The sequence below is a fragment of the Hipposideros armiger genome, unplaced genomic scaffold, assembly GCF_001890085.2.
Source record: "Hipposideros armiger isolate ML-2016 unplaced genomic scaffold, ASM189008v1 scaffold_101, whole genome shotgun sequence".
NCBI lineage: Eukaryota > Metazoa > Chordata > Mammalia > Chiroptera > Hipposideridae > Hipposideros > Hipposideros armiger.
The window spans coordinates 3,978,545-3,995,542 of NW_017731451.1; positions in this window are offsets into that span (position 1 = coordinate 3,978,545).

Here is a 16,998-nt window from a genome sequence, read left to right on the forward strand (position 1 = left end):
CTCACGGTGGCTCATGGCAGCTCATGCCAGCTACCGGCCACTCACAGTAGCTTACGGCAGCCCACTGCAGCAGGGGCTGCAGCCTACGCCATTGCCTGTGACTCACGGCAGCCCAGCTGCAGGTCGAGCTGTTGTTCTCCATCTTAGCTATAGAGGGCAGCATCACTGGCCCATGTGAGATCTGAACTGATGGCCCTGCTGCTCAGAGCTTGCACTCCCAAGCCAACTCTTAACCAACGAGCCCTCGCTCAGCCGGCCCTGTGGTGGGATTTTAAAGGTGTTGTGTTTTTCGAGTTCCTACCAAGGAACCAAACAATGAATTCGAATGTTGGACTGTTTGAATGAATCCATCATCCAGAAACGTCCAGAGCTTGTTAATTGTAAAGGAGTTGTGTTCCATCGTGACAACGTGAGACCACACACAAGTTGGATCACCTGTCAAAAATTATTGGAGCTTGGATGGGATGTGTTGCCACACCCACCATACTCACTTGACCTTGCACTGTCAGACTTCCACTCATTTTGCTCTCTTCAAAACTCCTTGCATGACAATGTTCAATTCAGAAGAGGCTGTAAATCAGCACCTTATTTCAGTTTTTCGCAAATAAAGACAGGTCCTTCTATGAACAGGGAATTATGAGGCTCACTGAAGGATGGCAAAAGGTTATCAAACAAAATGGGCAACATATCATTGATTGATCTTTGTTCTTTATATAAATAAATGACCTTTGAAAAACATAGACGAAATACGTCATGACTTTTCTAAAAACCCAATAGATGATGTATGCATAGAGCCATTCACTCAGCACAATGTGTAACAGCCAAAGACTGGAAACAACCCAAGTGTCCTTAAACAAGGAATTGGTTGAATAAGCTATGGAACATACTTACAATTGAATGTTATGCAGCTGTCAAAGAGAATGAGAAAGATCTCCATACACTGCTACGGCATGATCTCCAGGACACACACACACACACATAGATAAACACACACACATACATGCATATATATATATATATACACACATATCTGTACATGTGTGTATACACACACATTATACATATAATATGTATATATACATATTATATGTATAATGTATATATGTAGATATGTGTGTATACACACTCACACACATAATATATACACAATATGTATATATGCATATCTGTATATGTGTGTATATATGTGTGTAAACACACACACACACACACACTCATTTTAAAAATATTGCCATGGGAGAAGAGAGAGAACAGGATGGAAGGAAGTTGAGTTGAGTAGTAAAAAGACCTCTCTGAATGTACCTTGTTTTATAGTTTGATTTTGGAACCAGTAAATGTTTTATATAATTTTTAATTAACTAAATAAAAAGAATCCCCTAAAATATGGATACCAAACTGAAAAGAAAACAATCTACTTGTATATCTAGTTGGTGGCATAACCACTCATATGAGGCTTATTTCAAACGACATAAACCACAGTATTTTCACTATATACCCCTAAAGAAGTCTATCCCAAGGACAAAAAGAACCACAAAGATATCAAGAAACCTTACTCTGCATTCAGTGGTCTTGTTGTAGGTCATTGATGTTATTATTTTGAAAACATAAAAGAAAACAAATATGTTTGCCCTAGTCTCATTTGGAAGGAACCAAGGTTTTCAGTGTAAGAAGATAAAATATAGACAGGTAAATGAATAAAATGTAAATAAAATCCTGTTATTCTTACTTCAAATTGAAAATATCAGCATTAACTCATGATTTATTTTTCTTTTTCTAAAAATTTTATATTTCCTAGTAAGGTCTGCCGAAAAGATTTAGAAAAAATGATAACTCAATTAGAATGAACACCCTAGTTCCCAGACTGTAGTCTGTTGGTGCCATTTCCTGCTAAAGGAATAAAGCCTCCTTGAGCTGGAACATCTTGTCATGCCTGAAAGCAAGGAAGCTATCAAAGATTACTGCAATCACATAAAAATGACATAGTAGCCAACTTGAAGGAGACCTCACTTACCAAAGATGAGACAGTTTGATCATCAAAAGAAAGAAAAAAAAACCATACTGCAGTGGATTGAAATACCTCAAACATGCAAAAGTCTCTGGGTTCATAATGATACTGCACACCCCCTACACCCCTCTCCCACTACACCAATAGGCACTTGTGGAATTGCCAGAGTACCAGCTCATTATTCTGAAACTTTACAAATAAAGTTAAAGAATCAAGGAGTTATCCTGCCTTTCCTAAACAAATTGTACCTCATGGCAACCAAATAGTTGCTATGAGGAAGTTATTTACAGAAGAAACACAGCTAGCAAACACAGTAGGGATGATAAAATTGGGAACTCACCAGTTTTCAAACATTAACAAAATAATCATTTGAGGCAAAATTCAGTCACCAATGGCTGCTAAAGCCATTAGGTAAAGGTTGGGAATTCAACAAGGTAAAAAACAGGTTGACACCATCTGAACCCAAAACCTAAATGAGGCAGGTGTTATGGGCATCTTAATGTGCTACAACTGGAAGTACACAGCGTCACTTATGAAGCATTATTCTACCTCCTCCCTCAAAAAACAAAGAACCTGAATGTAATCAAACTCTAGATTTAAATCACAGTTTTCAGGAAATATAGGACATAGAGGAACACGTTAAATGACATCATGAATAATTGAATTGAGAATATTAAGTACGTGGAAAATTCTACAGGTCAAATGACCCAGTTTAATCCAGAGATAAATGACTCTTTAAAAAAGAAGTGGAACAATTGTAGATGAAATGAGATTTGAGACACATACCAAATTTAGTGACTCTTGTTGAAAGATATACAGGTGTTAATTAAACTATTCTTTCAACTTTTCTGTAGGGTTGAAAGGTTTGCAATTTTTTTTTTTAAGTCAAAGGGAGAAAAAGACATGTGAGGCACATTCACTGGGTGGCTCGTGTTTGGATGCTGATTTGAACAAGCCAATTTAAGAAGATATATTTGAGACAACCAGGGAAAATTGAACACGGGCTTTATTGTGAATTATTATTCATTTTGTTGGGTGTGTTGAGTGTACTGTGGTTATGTTAAAGTCATTATTCAAAATACATAATGCAGTAGTAATAAATGAAAACATATTAACATAGAGCTAAGGCCATAAGGTACAGGAGATAGGACATGCTGGGTGTTTTCAGAGCTAGTGTTTCGGTTCAAATCCTGGTCCTTCTCTTTTTAACTGGGAGAAGTTGAGTGTGAGCTTCTTGGGCTCTCTTAAATTCATTTTACACCAAATGCTCTCTGCCTTGTAGGGCCATGAGAATGAAATGAAATAATGTTTATAATAGTGTCTAACAGATAGTTGATATTTAACGTATGTATTTTAATGTAAAGGATTATCCCTGCAGATGGATTTTAATTTAACCAATGTCAATATTCTTATGTAGTGACTCTTAATAGATTTTCAAGCATTTACTACAGGCTAATGACTAAGTTATTCCTTATATCACATGAGCCCAGGTCACCTATGAAAGGGAGAAATCAAGAAGATGCTTAAAAAAATAGGCAACCCCACACTGGTCATATCGCATAGTGGTCGAATTAAATGAGTTCATATGTGTAAAATGCTTAGAGCAGTGCCTGGCTCATGGTAATATTATATAAGCATTACTACTACTATACTACTACTACTACTATCATAAATGACCTGGCAAAATACAAGTTAACTTCAACTTCTGCTAATTCATCCTTTTTCTAGTTCTCTGAACTTCCTCTCAGGTACTGAGGTGACAATCTATAAATTGATATATTTTTCCTTGGCATAGAAAGGATGACTCAATCTCTTAATTCACAGATTCTGCTCTTGTCTTGGAGTTGAGCCCTTCTGAGTTTCCATTTTGACTGTATTATCGCTAATGGGTCTTTGGTTCTCATAGTTAATTAACAACTGCCTTGCCCATCATGATGCGGGAATTGATGGCCCCATGGGGTCCTCCCTCCAGCCTCATCCTGCTGCTCCAAGGGAAGTCTGGTCCTTACTGCAGCCAGTGGTCATCAGGGATAGAGGCAGGAATCCTTTACTGATACACTGAGAAGTTCTCAAAGAAGAGCTTGCACTCTAGGAATTCTGCTGGTTTTGCTAGAGAGGAGATTTCTGTGTGTTTCAAATTCTTCCCCTCACCATGGGCTGTACAGCATGTCCCTAGATAACATATAGTCAGTGAGTTGCCCTAGGTGTGGTCACTTTGGGCTTGGAGATGCTCCAAATGAGGAATGTGAACTCAGAAATGTGACCTGCATGAGGACTTTGTGACATTGGTAAAATGCAGCATCCTAAAACAAACAAGTTAGCAAAAAGTCCCATGGTTCTGGAGTCACATCTACCTTGGAGCAAAACACTTTGTTGTCTTCACCTCAACCTGAAATTGTGGAAATTTCAGTCCCCTAGAACCCACTGATGCCTCAGTTATTCCAGGGCTTCCCAGGCCTTGTCTTACACATTCTCATTCTCACAATCCCAGCCCTCTTGGCAGAGTGGTGGACAACACTAGCATTTTCTCTCCCTGGGTTCTGACCAGTGCCTGCTGAGAGGCCTCTGATCCTCACCCAGAGGAGGTGGTCCCGGTGTCACTACACAGCCTTCTTACCATCAGTCCCCTACTTTCTCTGGGTCTCAGCTCTGATGCTGCCTGATCCTCTGATGTTACATTGTTTTAAATGAACAAGAATACAGGTTAGGTGAGGGGTGGTATTGCTGGCTGGTTACTGCTTCGGGAAAGGTGTGCAGGTAAGATGGCTAGATGGCTAGATCCAGCAGACACTGGGCCACATCAGCCAGTGTTGATTGGCGAGGCCGGATGAAATCTTGGGTTTCAGGGAGAGAAATCAATGGGGACTGATGAAGGACTTTGAAACAACATGAGTCCATCTTAATCTGACGCGAATGGCAAGGAGCAACCCTCTGCTAAGAGAAGCCCAGCAGAAGCTGGAACCCTGCTGGGTTTAAACTTACTTGCCTGATCAGGGTTGTCTGCCCAGCACCCATTTTCTAGGAACGGCCTAATCTCTTACCATGCAGCAGCCTCACACATCTACCCACCAGCACCTCACACACCCATCCATTGCACAGCCCAAATCACACTACACAAATTCAAATCCCAGCTCCACCACTTACAGATGTGTCTCTGGACTTGTCATTTATCCTCTTTGAACCTCAAGTGCCTCACCTGTTAGCTGTTGTTGTTTTTTAAAGGATGGTAAGTGTACCTTCCCGGTAATACTGCTTGGGACATCAAATGCATGTAACGTGCTTGCCACAGAGCCTGGCACATGGTAAATGTTCAATAAATGTATCATCACTGCCACTATCAGCATTTTGACTACCCCCAGAGTTCCATACGTTTTTGTATCTGACATTAATAAAACCCCACATGGTCTATTCTTTGCATGGAGTTACGTATTATCCAGGAGCTAACATTAAATATAGATATTCTAGCATTTAGTCACTTTTCCTGAAGAACATTCCACAGATTCCAGTCCATGTCCAACCGCAGTCCTTTGCGAACCCTACTTCCATCCTTCCTGGTTCTCTCACTGCCAGCTTCTCTAGAGCCTTTTCCAAACAACTCTCTCCCACATCTGTTAGTCCTCCCTCTCCCGTCCCCTCCACCCCCTGCCTCTTTTTCAACCTCTGCGGCTTCTCTCATGCAGTCTCTTTGAACTCTCTTCTCCCTCATAAAAGATGTAGATCAGAGCTGGTTGGCAAAGAGGAAACTTTTAGGCAGCAGCCTGGGGATTTCTCCAGTGAATAAAAATAATGTCACTGGACATGTATGTAGTAACTTAACATGTATTAACTCTTCACCTTCTAATTTAATTGAATGGATAACGGCAACATCGTTTTTAGTGGGCTGGTGAGAAAGACAGAAAAGTTCAGAATAACCAACAGGTTACGAAATCTTGGCCCCAGGAAATGTATGACATGACTGTGCCCTGGAGCTATCATTGATTGGTCTAGAGTGGGAATTTAACCTGTTTTCCATCAGGGACTTTCATGGGAACCCTTGGACTTAGAACCAAGAAAGTCTTTGGAAGCTAAAACGGTAGATTGCAAAACTTAGAATTTTTTACATTTAAATCATGCTTTTTCAACAGTTTTATTACAGTCATGGTCATTTGTTTGTTTGTTTTGTCATGAAGGTAAGCCAAACTGTAGCAAGACATAAGCATGAGGCAGGAGAAAAGGGACAGCAGGTGGCAAGAGTCCCCATGTCTTCTGGATCCCTCCATCCAGGGGATTCTGAGGCCCTCAGTGATGTTTCTGCATCTACTTTCCATCATTTCCTCCTAACATAAGTGGACCTGAGCTGTGCTTCAGTTCCTTATAACAGAAAAATCTAAGCCACGCCCTTAGCCTGACAGATGGCCTTAGACAGGGGCTGAAGCATGCAGGCCTCAACCGTAGGCAAGGGACCAGAGGAGCTTAAGTGAGGGATGAGAGTGTGGCATGAGGCAGCTCGGCGCAAACACAGGCCTCAAGCTTTCTGGAACATGAGGAGTGGTAGCCAGCGGCTCTATCTGTGGTGCTGGGAAAAGCCTAAATTCACCTGCAGGCTCAGCAGAAGCCAGCTTTGAGATGTGCATGGGGGAAGGGCAGGCCTGGGAGGTCAGTGAGAAGCATAGTGTACATTTAGAGCTGGGGTTCAGTCTGTATCTCCTCTGCCTGCCCACCCCAGGTCCTGCTCCAGTCTCCACAGAATCCTCCCTGTTCTCGCCTTTCTGCCTTTTCCCCAGCAATTGGTTTTAGCAAGCATTTTTCCTGCCTGGGGTTTTCTTCTCCTGCCTCAGGCCATTGACAACCCCTCCACCCCCAAGCTCCACCCCAACCTCCACCCTATCAAAACCCGACTCCAGCCTCTTCACCTTGCCTTTCCCAGCCATTGGGTGATCCCTTGGCATTTTCGTGGGTGCATCCGTTAGAGGTGCTCATCTGAGCCCAAGCAGGGTGGCCACAGATATTGTGTCATACACTGGCCTGTGACCTCCTGAACTTGTCCCCCTCAAACACTGAGGTCTCCTGAGGGAACTTGCACACACACACGCTCCTACAGCCACAGTAGTCCTACTTAAATGTGAGATTCCAGAGCTGAGATGGGGAGCCCACTTTTAAAGTAGCTCCAAATGTTGCTATCTTCAGTTCAATCTGCGGCATGTTATAACAGTCATTACTCCTACAGCTGTTATTATTAATTATAAAATTCTCAGTACAGGAAAAGTTAGTTTGACAATATGACTGTGTTTAAAGAGTCAGTCAAGCAGCACCAGCCTGACTCTACAACTGAGGTCACCAACAGGAGTAACAATAATAACAAAAAAATAGTAATGCTACCAGGCATATTCTTAGACTTTATAGTTTAGACTTTATTTTTTTAGAGCAGTTTTAGGTTCATAGCAAAATTGATTGGAAAGTACAGTGTTCCCACATGCCACAGCCTCCCCCAGAGTGGTACATTTGTTTCAAGTGATGAACCTACATGGACACACCATCACCCAACACCCGTAGTGCACGTTAGGGCTCACTGTTTGTGTCATACATTCCATGGGTTTAGACAAATGTACAATGACACATATCCTCCATTATAGTATCATACTGAATCATCTTGTTGCCCTAAAAGTTCCCTGTGCTCCATCTCTTCACAAGTCTCTCTCTCCAAACCCCTGGCAACTGATCTTTTTACTGTCTCTATAGCTTTGTCTTTTCCAGAGTGTCATATACTTGGAATCATACCAAATATAGCCTTTTAAGATTTACTTCTTTCATTAGTAATGTGCATTTAAGATTCCTCCATGCCTTTTCATGACTTGATAGCTCATTTCTTTTTAGCACTGAATAATATTCCATTGTCTGGATGTACCAGTTTATTTATTCATTCACCTACTGAAGGACATCTTGGTTGCTTCTAAGTTTTGGCAATTATGAATAAAGCTGCTATAAACATCCTTGTGCAGGTTTTTGTGTGGACGTTTTCAACTCCTTTAGGTAAATACCAAGGAGTGTGATTGCTGGATCATCAAGTTAGAGTGTGTTTCATTTAATAAGTGTCTTTAATACACATTATCTGGTTTTATCTTTAGAATAAATCTCCAGTGTCATTGGGGTGAATCTCAGGTTTTATAGCTTAGCAAATCGGGACTCCAAGATGTGAAGTGACTCCCCCAAGGTCACCAGACTGAATTGTTAATCTCCTGACTGGGAAGACAACTTCTTCACCACTACTGAATTGCAGCCCCTGGCAGCTCTTGGCCCTTGTCAGACAGCCCTCTCTACACTGGCTCACATTCTAATGTGCTTCTCATGCTATGATTGTCCAGGATGTCTAGAATGAGGGTTCAGTGAATCCCACTGCCCCCTCTCTGTCTCAAGGGTCGTTTGTAGCAACTCTTGCTTATTGCTTACTGCTCCCTCCCCAACCCACACCCCATACCCCTCCACTCCCAATTTTGGAGGAACAGAAGAGACCATCTTCCTCCTCAAAGGCTAGAGGAGCTGCCTGCCCCCCACGCCCCCCTGCCACACACACACACAACTCATCATTGGTTCAGACCACAGTTAACACTTAGGTAGAAAATCCCTTGTCCTACATCACAGTGTCTTTTAGGCTGTGTCATTTTGTGGGTGCCCAGGGTGTTCTCATCCTGTGAGAGTCTGTGCCTTGCTGGGGAGGAAGGCTGAGCAGCAGAGAAAGAATAGTGACTAATGGCCATTTCGTACACACTGGATGGCAATAGAAGAGAAGTTTGAGCCTTGTTTTCTCCTTAAAGGACAAGCCACTACAACAATAGGCAATCAGTTGTCTTGTGGGTTTCTTCCTTTAAAAAAAAACAAAAACTTTTTTGAGGCTCTGTTCCTTTAGCAGTTATTTGTTTAAAATCATTTCTCCAGAATTGCCTGTTTACACTCCCCTAAATGTAGTACTTTGTGTTTCCTGGACAGTACATCCTCTTCAGGGGACATAGCGAAACCATGCTAATAAGGACAATGTACATTTTGTTGTTCTCTTCACAAATTTGTGTGTATGTGTGTAGACAAATAAGAATCTGGGAATTTTCTTTTTTTATAAAATAGATAGGAAATTGCTAGCAGCGTGATTAGGATTGTCTTTTCATAGTTATGACTGAGATCAATTCAATCAGCCTGTGTAGCTGTAGGAAAATAGGAGGGAAGGGCTGCAAAAGGACACAGACATTTGTTTCTTTTCTGCATCTTGATTTCTTCCTATTCCAGGCAGTGAGGAGACTGATGCAGAAGAAGGCAGCATAATGGCTTTTAACATTAGCTGGGCATCGGGCGCACCAGACTCCATGGAGACAGAAGCTCCTATGCTTGGGACCCTGTCATCTCCAGACTTTGCCCAATCTCATTGGGCAGTTGCCTTTTTTATTGGGTTGTCCCTGAGTTGTGTTCTTTACAATAAAACTGTAAATGGTGTGTGTGTGTGTGTGTGTGTGTGTAAAAATATATATCTAGAAAAAACACTAACTTAGCATCAGGATATGCTGATCAACAAGATGAGGGTTGTGAGTATTTGCAGTGTTCCCTTTGAGAAGCCACTGCAGCAATGACTCAGAACTCCTAGAAAGCAGTTGGGTAAATAGACAGCAGGACAGGGATGAGGACTGGCCAACCCTGACAGTGCCAATCAACCCTCACGGTGAAGCACCCTTCCAGCACGTAAACGTGGCAGTGGGCCTACCCCTCAGGAGCAGTGGGCATTGCGTTTCTAGTGATATGAATATATCAGGGTCAATGATACAGGCGAGGAGCTTCAGTGTGTCTGTGCTTTGGGAGCAGGAGAATTAATGGCCAACTCTTTCATCCAGGGATGCAGGTGCCTATGGACTCAGGAGGGGAAAAAAAGGCTGAGCAGGAGGAACTGGGAGAATGAGTCTAGGAAGCCTTCATGGTGGAGGTGACTTTTCTGTAGGGTTTGAGTGGAGAGAGGTGGTATAGAGAAGACAGAGAAGTGATTTAGAGAAGAGGGGGAGGGCTGTGCTCAGGCTGGGCACTACCAGTGGAGGAGGGGAGGGACGTGCAAAGCCGGCTGGGCTGGAGTGTGATCCAGGCTGATGATGGTCTTGCGGAAACAAAGTGTCCTAAATGGAGCTGGAGGAGAACAGGGACCGTGAGAGCACTGTCATTCATGCTAGGTGAACAATTACTTCCATCTTAGTCATTGAATCTCTACCACTTGAAATGCTTTGCAAATGGTGAAGTGAAATCTTACTAATGGTATTGCCATTAGGCAAGTTTTTGTTTTGTTTTGTTTTTGTAAAAGAAAGAAGCACAGGGGGATTTTCTACATTTCTTTTATTCCTTTTTCCCACTTAATGATAAAAATGTGTTCTATTCAATGGTGGCCAGAAATGAAACTCACTGAACTGAGAATGCTTGCCCTCCACCCCCAGAAAGCTTTAAAATGTTTTAAAAACCTTTAAAACTATAAGAATAATTCTATAAGAAGTCCTTTCAGGGTGCTCACATTAATGTATATTTATTTCAATAGGTATTTATACAAGCTTATTATGCAGGAGGTACACTGCTGGGTGCTGAGAATAGGGGGCACCCAGGGATTAGAGTGGGAGTCAAGACATGCAGCTGCTGACAGTGGACAGGGCCACAAAAGGGTGCGGACGCCAGAGGTCAGGTGGCTCTGACCGTGCAGAAGCCACCACTGAGCCTCTTTCCAGCCCCCTCGCTCCCAGTCTTTCCCTGCATCTAGAAACACACTCCAGGCTCTCCCTGTGGGGAAGAAAATTCTTCCTAGTCCTGCACTCGAAATAGCATTGACTCTTTCTTCAACCCCCAGCCCCTGAGAAATGGAGATAATGCCCATTGCACAGGGTTGTGAGAATTAAATAATTGAATACCTGCAAAGTAGTCATAACAGTGTCTGGCACATAATAAACACCCAGTAAATGTGAGCTATTGTTATGAATTCAGATGGAGGAGGGAATAGAAGGCAAATGCATCTACTCAGTCCATCAGTCTTGAACCAGAAGCTATTCTGTGTCTACTGCCATAGAAATAGCACATATTAAAAAAAAAATTTAAGCAGGTTGCAAAATAGTAATTACATTATGATCCCCATTTTTTAAAAAAATGTATATTTTTACATAAAGATTAGTGGATGTTATGTGCTGGTGTTATGTTATGGGTTGTGTACCCCTAAAATTCATGTTAAAGTCCTAACCCACAGTACCACAGAATGTAACTATATTTGGAGATAGGGTCTTTAGAGAAGTAATTAAGTTAAAATGGACTAGGTTGAGTCCTAGTCCAGTATAACTGGTGTTCTTATAAGAAGAAATTCAGACACAGGTATGCTCCCACACGGAGGAAGGACCATATCAGGACACAGAGATAAAATGGCTCTCAGCAAGATAAAAAGGAGGACCTCAGAAGAAATCAAACCTGCCAACACCTAAAAAGATATTCTGAAGTCCTAAACCTCAGTACCTGTGAAGGTGACCTTATTTGGAAATAGGGTCTTTGCAGATGGAATCAAGTTAAGGTGAGGTGATTAGGGTGGGCTTTAATCCAGTATGACTAGTGTCCATATAAGAAAAGGGAAACTAGACACAGACACACAAGGAAAATGCCATGTGAAGACACAACAATATACAGACACAGAGGAAGACTCCATGGAGACAGAGTGGAGTTATGCTACCACAAGCCAAGGAACGCCTGAGACCACCAGGAGCTGGAAGATGCAGGGGAGGAGCCTCCCCTAGAGTCTTTGGAACGAGCATGGCCCTGCCAACACGTTGATTTTGGATGTCTATGTTATGGTAACCTAAGGAAACTAACACATGGATTCTGTAGGGTATAAGCAGAAACCAACTAAATTTTCTTTCCTCCACTGCCTTTCTATTTCCACATTGTTAGGCCATTTATCCCTAATCACCGATGAAATCTCAGGCAGATCCCATAGCTTTTCCCGGTCATTTTGAGATATCAAAAGTCCAATTTTGTCTAAAATCAAAGTTTCTGTCCTCATCCCAATTAAAGCTCCTTCTCATTTCAATTGAGGGCTTAACTCAAGCTCAGAGTAGGTGGAGCACAGGGGATATTTATGGCAGCGAGACTATTCTGCATGATACTATAGTGGTGGCTACACAACATTATACATTTATCAAACTCATACAATGTACAATGCAAAGAGTGACTCAGTATAAACTGTGGACCTTAATTAATGTAATAATAAAAATATATACTATATAATAAACATAAGATTTATATAAGTACATAATAAACATATAAATAGATAATAGATCATCAATATTGGTTCATCCATTGTAACAAAGGTACCACACTAATTCAAGATTTTAATAGGGAAACTGTGTAGGGAGGAAGTGAGGGATGGGGTACATGGGAACTCCACTTCCTGTTCAATTTTCCTATAAACCTAAAACTTTTCTAAAGAATAAGATTTTTAAAAAAGAATCAAGTCAACTGTTTCAACTGAGTCGACATCTCAAAAAAATAGATCACTTATTTTGTTGTGGTCTTGGAGTAACTATAATCGGTGGGACATTATTATTTCTCTAGGACTATTTACTAACATGACTCCAAGCATTAATTCTATTGTTAAAGTATCCACAGATTTGCTATGATGAACTGTGAAGTTTCCAAGACCTGCAGTAGTGAAGATAGGTGGTTTCTCTATGAATGTTTTTTTCTTATTGACCCAGTGCCAAGTCTTGCACCATCTCTGTCCCTCCCCTGCACACCGCCCTCACCCTGGCACAGCCTGCTCCTACTAACAGAAGGACATTGGCTTCTCTGGCTTGTCCTGAAACTTGGCTTCTTTGAACTTTTATCTCTTTTTCATGTGCAAGAGAAAAACTGCTACAGTATTGCTGGTTTCCCATAAAAACAGTCTACTCCTGCCCCAAGAGTGCACTTACGGTGGGCGGAGAGGTTGTAAGTGTGCATGCCTTGGCACTGGGCAGCCCTGGAGAGTCCTCACACAGAGGGTAAGTCAGAGCTCAGACTGAACATTCACTAGAAGCTGTCGGACTGGACCTTGGGGAAAGCTTGGAGAGGGATGTGGCAGAACAGTCCGTGCAGACACATTGGTCCCGGGTTGGTCAGCTGCAGGAGGGTCCAAATCGCAGCAGTCCTCACTGCGACACCAGACAGCAGGAGACATTTCTGAAGTTTTCCCCTGAAGTGCACCAAGCCCTTCCCAACCTCCTGGGCTGCTCTCTGCAGACTCCCTGGCCAGCCTGGCTCTCCTCCTTGCCCCCACCACTGTTAGCTAAGTAGGGCTTGATCTTTAGCATCTTTGCTTTCTTTTTCCTCTGCCCTTCTGTACCTCTTCTTTACAGCTTTCTAATTTAATAGTTGAAATTATAATTGGGAAAAGGACATCCAAGAAAGTTCATTTTATCTGACTGAAATTGGCACGTAGACCACAGCTCAAAAGGGTCTTTTGGCAAGCATGCATCTCCTGACCAGTATAGATCAAGGGCCTCCCATGTGTCTGGGTCTGTAAGACTTTGATGGTAAAGACAAACTGGTGTATAAGAAAATGCTTCCATCCTCAAGAAACTCACAGTTTGTGGTGGAGGCAGGCACCAAAGAGGTGATTACCATGATAATTCTCTAGAACTTCAGTTCCCCTTATGTGAACGTCTGACATATATCTTAGGAATTCCAGTTCTAGTATCTATGCATTGAATTGTTCCCATTCGAAGTAATTAGATTGGGGGCAGTGGGAGAGGATAGAGCTTGGGGCAGAGAATGGACAAGGACGGTATTGTGAATGGCAGAGTCGAAATGAAGACATTTTCATTGCAATATTGGCGGAGAAAGCAAGAAAACTGGGAGCTCCCTCAGGAGGGAGAGAAGTGGAGGCGTTTATCAGAAAAGCTAAAGAAGGGACGTGCATGAAGTGATCATGGACAGAGCCAAGGCTAAATGACCTGTGGAGGAGGGAAGGGAGTGGAAACACTTCTATGCAGCGAAGCTTCTCAATTCTCCAAGTGATTTTGAATTAGTGAGAGCCAGAAGTCAGGAACCAACAATTTCAAATATAAAATCAGAAAATCTGTGAACATTGGGTAGTGAAGCAGCCAGTAAAGTGAATCCCTTTTATTGAGCATACAATCTGTAAGACAGTAAAAGTTTCACTTTTAAGCAATTCATTGTATCAGCTGAGGAAGGGGGAGCCTAAAGATTTTTCTCTTAACAAATAGATATTAATCATACAATGTATATTACCATTAATGCAGAATGTGTATATGGTATTCATATGTGTATATGAATGTGTATATTGATATTCTCTTTATCTAAGATGGCATCTTTATTATTTTATTTTAGTGAATGTAATAGTGTAATAGAGTCATTTATAACTTCCACCTCTCAATCTACATTTTCATATAAGGTGTTAAACTCCTAATTATTGAATTCTCTAGGGGTTTTCTGCTTCCTATGTTACATAGTTGGAGAGGTTTATGGTAGATACTATAGGAAAACAAAGAAAGGCAAGCCCATGTTGACCTGGGGAATTCAAGGATGTCATCTCAAGGAGGTGACTGTTTTTCAGGCTGGGTCTTGAAAGATGAGATGACATGAGTCAGGAGACTAAGAAGAAGCCCTTTTCATGCCCAGGTCCTTCTCATGGTCTCTATTAGACCATTCTGCTCTTACCTGGTTGTGCTTCCAATTTAAGAGAGAGCTGAGTAGGGGTGTCAGAGGATAGTAGTAATAATATTAACAAACCACTCCCTACCTACATAATCTCATGTGATTTACCTCACAAAAACCCTTTGCGATATATACAGACAGCTCAATTTATAAATGAGGAAACTGAGGCCCAAAGAAGCTGAACAACTTCCCTAAAATTGTAATGGAGCCTGGGTTTCTCCCAGGTCTTCCGGTATTCAAACCTGTGTACTATCGACACTGGTTCACTATTATATTACCCTCTGCATTTCAGAAGGAACATGCCGTATTGGCACTGATTCGCTCTATTATGGCCAAAAGGAGACTGGATGACATTTGGACCTATTTTAGAATGAAAAAATCCATTATTTGAAATTAAAAAAAAATTTTTTTGACGTAAATGACTCCAATAAATGACAGTAAGCAAGGCAAGTGGGGAAAAAGATAGAACCAATGCCAGCTTTATATATTTAGAGTAATATTAGTTGAACCACTCTTACAAACCAACAGCAAGGAAAAGTAAGGAGAGCATCAGAAATCGATAACACAATTTTAGTGTTAGCTGCATTTAAGAGAGACAGCTCTGACTCATTCAACATGTGATGTCAGACCAAGCAGGTTGTAAGGGGTAAAAATGTATTTTGGGGAAAAGTTGGAAAAGGAATGATAACTTTGAAAATACCATATCTTGATAACTCATCCCTGTGGATGGAGATAAAAGAAAGCATAAGGAACCTTCTTGGAACCCTGAGGAGTCTGTATCCTTTCTAATTCTTGTGTTGCCCTGTGTAGGGAGTGAAGGCCATATACGAATTTCTGACAACAAATGGAAGATGAATTCTGGGAAGCCAGAAAGGCAGAAAGTCTTAGGGACCAAAACAAGAAGAGTCCTTCAAGCCCCAGTGCGTTCAGTCCCAGGAGGCAAGAAGTGATCTGCAGCAACACAGAGAAAGAAGGAAGTATCTAACTGCCAAGAAAAAGAGGCTCTCTAATGGTTCTTGGTGGTCCAGTCTACAGTTTAATAATATTTGCCCTCAGGAAGGGCCTTCTGTTATATCAACTTAATCCCTTGTTACATACAATTTAAATACCTGTCCTATCCTTGGGGCCCCTACTTTTTCTTTTCTCCTTCTTTCTATTCTTGATCTAACATCTATGGCAGGACTCCTTTGGTGTTGCTGTTGGGAGACTGGACTGATTGTTATCTCACATAACTGATGTTGCTGTCCTATTCCAACGGGCACACTTTGACCCAGGATTCTCTAGAGCCATGCAACAGAAGATCAGTGTAGGTTTTGTTTTATTCTGTTTGCATTTGTTGTCACCTTTGGTGGGAAGGATGCATCATCCAACAATATTCATGTGTTCCTTCCCTAAATTATAAAAATTTCTATTATGATTATTACTTTTCTATTATTTCTCCCTTCAGAATTGCACAAAGCTCATATAATAGAAAAGATTGTAAAATGGGCTATGAGATTCCAGCAGGAGATGGGCTCTGAGGCAAAGGATATGTGCACATACTTGGTTTATAGTGAAATTTATAGCGAGTTCTGAGGCTGTCTTCTAGGAAAAGGGAACCCCTGGGCAGGAGGAATTGAGGCCTGTTCCTCTTTAGAGAAACAAGTTTAAGGCATTGCTGGCTCCCGGTGTGTCTTCTAGCTGTAAAGCTGCTGAAAAAGACCACAGCAACTTAACTGCATCAGTAACTGCCTGGGTTATGGTGCCCCTGAACTCAGTGTCCCTACAGTGCCTCTGGGCTGATAGGCCAGGACAACTGGGAACAGTGACCACAGGCTACATAACTCCTTACTTTCTATGCTATTCAGGCTTCCAATCTCCAACACCCTCTTCTTAGGGTGCCATAAAATAACCAATTTTATTATAAAATTCATTCTTTCTTTTTGCCTAGAAAGGGGCAAAGCCACCCACACTTAAGGTTTTGGCTTTTGGGAGACCAGGAGTGATTCATCTCCACTGTAAAAGGAAGTGTTTTTCAGGATATGAAATACTGTTGCTCAACAAGAAAATCCCTAGATTGTTTATTCTCTTTCACATTATTGAATTTTTTTAATACAAAGTTATCCATGCTTGTTATTACAAATCAGGGAAGAAGCTGACATTTGACAGTTGCATGTCCACCTCTACCCCCCACCCCATCGCCCTGTGGTAAAGTCTATCCCTGCCTGGCTTATACCCTTTCACACCTTTCTTGAGGTATGTCCACTCACATTCCAGCATACATATGCCGGCACAGCAAACCTCGAGTTCTGACCTCTTCTGTGGTCCTCTCC